The 4,636-nt window shown below is 41.7% G+C and overlaps 1 non-coding gene across 1 annotated transcript; it reads right to left on the bottom strand.

Moving 5' to 3' along the window:
* Window positions 1-749: 749 nt before the first annotated feature.
* Window positions 750-824, bottom strand: Trnas-cga (transfer RNA serine (anticodon CGA)). The gene has a single exon. It is a non-coding gene; the product is annotated as a tRNA-Ser (tRNA).
* Between the last annotated feature and the right edge of the window lie 3,812 nt (window positions 825-4,636).

Raw genomic sequence — 4,636 nt, 5'->3', positions numbered from 1 at the left:
GTAAGAGAGGGCCTGAAGGCCCTAATCTTACCAGGTAAAATAAATGCATAAATAAATAAATAAACAAATAATATTAATATCATTAATTGCCCAATCTAACGCTAATCATCAAGTTTATTTCTGGATTCATTTGTAAAATAATGTTGTCTTGGTGACAATTTTTCTTTTGCCAAGCTAAATTTGTAAACTCTTTTTCTTTGTAAACTCTTTGGAATATTGTGAGTACCGCAGTATGTAAGCAGTGGTGGGCATGCCTTTGGTGCAGATAGACGTATTTATCTATGATCGACACTAACAATGTAATTTGGAATATTAAGTGGAAAAGTGTGACATAGAATATAATTCAATAAATATAGAGACAAATCTTCGTCAGTTACTTAGTCTTCAGGAACCCACAACGTTATAACTCAAAATTTAAGCCTGAAGAATGTACCCTTACACCCAAGAATTGGAGCCAACAACAAGAGAAAATTAAGATAAGTGAAAAGTTTTTCTTTTGTATATCTTATGTCTCTCGAAGCTTTTGAAAATAATGAAGAGACTAAGACAAATTTAATGATGATGATGTGTGGGAGGGTAAGATTTCAACAGGAACTCAACATTTAGCAGAGTAAGATTTCTGTCTACCACTTATCGCTTCACTTGATACAAACAGCCCGTGCCCAGGTCACAGTCCCTGCCCAAGCACCCACAAGTCAGCACCCCGTAAACAAGGAAGGACACGAAACTTCGTGGCAGATTAAAACTGTGTGCTGGACCGAGACTCGAACTCGGGACCTTTGCCTTTCGCGGGCAACTGCTCTACCAACTGAGCCACCCAAGCAGTTGCCCGAGAAAGGCAAAGGTCCCGAGTTCGAGTCTCGGTCCGGCACACAGTTTTAATCTGCCACGAAGTTTCATATCAGCACACACTCCGCTGCAGAGTGAAAATCTCATTCTGGAAACATCCCGCAGGCTGTGGCTAAGCCATGTCTCCGCAATATCCTTACCTTCAGGAGTGCTAGTTCTGCAAGTTTCGCAGAAGAGCATCTGTTAAGTTTGGAAGGTAGAAGACGAGGTACTGGTAAAAGTAAAGCTGTGAGGACGGGGCGTGAGTCGTGCTTGGGTAGCTCAGTTGGTAGAGCAGTTGCCCGCGAAAGGCAAAGGTCCAGAATTCGAGTCTCGGTCCGGCACACAGTTTTAATCTGCCAGGAAGTTTCATATTAGCGCACACTCCGCTCTAGAGTGAAAATCTCATTAAGGAAGGACACATTACATACAGCGTCAAACGTACTGGTGCCACGCTAATTACTCTGCCACAGCTCGGTGCAAAGTAATGTCATGTGTGAAACGCTATGTCACCCACAACCGGAAGAACTATTTCTTCAGGCAAGCTGAATGCAATTTCTGACATCGCTCGGACATGCAAACCGGTCCTCGTACAAAAGAATAGAAAGCAATGCTCTGTTTCACTTGGGAATCACGCATGGAAATCAATGTAATTTCACATTCATATTCTCTGCCTCCTGCTCAAAAATCAGGCAAGCGAAGAGGCAGAAAACGCACACACACGTGTTTAATTAAAAACCACACATTTCGAAAAGGCTCTACCAGTCTCTAAATTCAAGAATGGGCTCAAGTGCGTAGGTGCAAGCAAAGAACAGTTTTTCACAACACGGAATTGACAACTGTATCCAGAGAAAACGCCGCAAACTGTGTATTTGTAACCAGTCAGTGCCTATTCAGCTGGATACCCGGATGCTGTCACGTTGCTTAAACGAGATCCATATGAAGAAATGCTCAACTACCTTTGCAGACATCAAGTCTTCACCTCACCGACTACAGCGGCTGCAGCATTACAATACTTGGAACGCTCAGCTTACCTAAAAAATACAAAACAACGACTAAGGAAGTCCATTTCACTGTAGTCTGCTCACGCAGTTCAAATATTTTTGGCATGTATGAGTTTGATTCCTTCAGATTAGACATGTGCATATCACTGGCAAAAGGTATCTCATGCCGCAATTCAACAACTCTGTCACAAGTATCAACATTTGTTCGACGGTACTCAAGGATGAGGAAAAAATTTTCATGCTCACATTAAGCTGAAAGCCAATGCGCAAACCAAATTTTATCGTGCACACCCTGTGCCGCATGCATTACGTGACAACGTGGCTACAGAAACTGAGAGAATGGAATCCACTGGTGGCTTAAAACCTATTTGAGCAAGTCACTGCGCATCACTCTTAGTCTTCGTTCGTAAACCAAATGGGACGATTTGCCTTTGTGTAGATTTCAAACGCATGCTAAATTTGCAGAGAGTCATTGATTCCTACCCGTTCGCAAGGATAGAGGAAATTTTGGATCGGCTAGCGGAAGGACACTTCTTCTCAAAAACTGATCTTGCAGAAGCCTATCTTCAATCACCATTGGGCGAAGAGACGAAGAAATTTTTATTCTGAAACTCAAGTCGACTCTTTTTAATATCAACGCCAACCTTTGGGTTGTGCTTCCGCGCCTGTGTTGTTACAAACATTTCTCGAACAATAACGTGCAAGGTACCTTATTGTTTTAATTACCTTTAAGACATAATCGTCTCTGGACAAACACCGGAATAGCACATTAAAATTTTGGACTGTCTTTTTCAAGTTTTAACTGAGGTGGGACTCAGTAACTTACAGAAATATTCTTTTTCAACATAACGATTGAATGCTTACGGCGGTCTATGGACTGCGCGGCTGGTCCCGGAGGAGGCTCGAGTCCTCTCTCGGTCATGGGTGTGTGTGTTTGTCCTTAGCATAATTTAGGTTAAGTAGTGTGTAAGCTTAGGGACTGATGACCTCAGCAGTTAAGTCCCATAAGATTTCACACACATTTTTGAATGCTTACGACATACGATCGACGCCTGTGGTGTTTGCCCTTCCATGAAATATTTGCAAGTAATTTAGCAATTGCCGTATCCTAAGAATTTAAGAGAACTGCAAGCTGTTCTTGGAGAACTGACTTACTGCATAAAGTTCATTCCTAATATGGCGCGAATTGTTGCGCCTCTGAACCTTCTCAGACGTAGAATTTCCCGTTTAGTTAGACAAAAGTGAGTGGCCAAGCTTTTTAAAAACTGAAAACTGCGTAACTTCGTCAACTGTGCCTTATGCACTACGATCCGCTCAAACTACTTGTGCTTTCAGTCGATGCCTCGTTCTATGGCACCGGGGCCGTTTCATCCCAAAAAATTGGTACAGTACAACTACCCATTGCATTTGCTACAAAAAATTGGAACAGTGCTCATATTAATTATAGTCAGCCCAAAAAGAAAGTTCAGGCTATAACATATGGTGTCAGCAAATTTCTTCATTGATTGTACGGCAGAAAATGTTTACTGGTGGCGGGTAATAAGTCTCTAGCTACACTGTTTCATCCTGCAGAACAGGTTCACAATCGCGCAGTGCAAATGCTTCAGCGTTGATAGTTATTATTGTCAAATCACTAGTATGAAATTCTGTATTTCCCTAAGGCGAAACACTTAAACGACGACATATTGTCGGCACAGATGCGGAATTCGACACACTGATGACCTCAGCAGTTAAGTCCCATAAGATTTCACACACATTTTTGAATGCTTACGACATACGATCGACGCCTGTGGTGTTTGCCCTTCCATGAAATATTTGCAAGTAATTTAGCAATTGCCGTATCCTAAGAATTTAAGAGAACTGCAAGCTGTTCTTGGAGAACTGACTTACTGCATAAAGTTCATTCCTAATATGGCGCGAATTGTTGCGCCTCTGAACCTTCTCAGACGTAGAATTTCCCGTTTAGTTAGACAAAAGTGAGTGGCCAAGCTTTTTAAAAACTGAAAACTGCGTAACTTCGTCAACTGTGCCTTATGCACTACGATCCGCTCAAACTACTTGTGCTTTCAGTCGATGCCTCGTTCTATGGCACCGGGGCCGTTTCATCCCAAAAAATTGGTACAGTACAACTACCCATTGCATTTGCTACAAAAAATTGGAACAGTGCTCATATTAATTATAGTCAGCCCAAAAAGAAAGTTCAGGCTATAACATATGGTGTCAGCAAATTTCTTCATTGATTGTACGGCAGAAAATGTTTACTGGTGGCGGGTAATAAGTCTCTAGCTACACTGTTTCATCCTGCAGAACAGGTTCACAATCGCGCAGTGCAAATGCTTCAGCGTTGATAGTTATTATTGTCAAATCACTAGTATGAAATTCTGTATTTCCCTAAGGCGAAACACTTAAACGACGACATATTGTCGGCACAGATGCGGAATTCGACACATAGGAGGCTTCTTGATTACATGTTTATTCTTCTGATTCTCAAGCACTCGATTCTTTTCCTTTCGATCCACGACGGATCAAACAAGCCGCTTTATCAGATGATTATTCCTGATGCGTTAGTGCGAAGACAGTTTGTGCACCCAACAGTTTGTCTCTTTGAATCATTGATTGTGCTTGATACGCTTAAGGTATTAACAAGAGTGTTAAGCATTTTAGCAGGTACAGAGGCGTGCGAGTGTGCCAGGACTTATCCCAGTTCTCTACTACTACTACTACTACTACTCTACGTCACCTTAACGTGCTTGTGCATAACATAATAAGGATTGCACCATAATACTGAAACTAAAAATTAAAAT

The sequence above is a fragment of the Schistocerca nitens genome, chromosome 8, assembly GCF_023898315.1.
Source record: "Schistocerca nitens isolate TAMUIC-IGC-003100 chromosome 8, iqSchNite1.1, whole genome shotgun sequence".
NCBI lineage: Eukaryota > Metazoa > Arthropoda > Insecta > Orthoptera > Acrididae > Schistocerca > Schistocerca nitens.
Note: the sequence above shows the minus strand (reverse complement) of the source record. Positions and strands in the feature narration are given on the sequence as shown.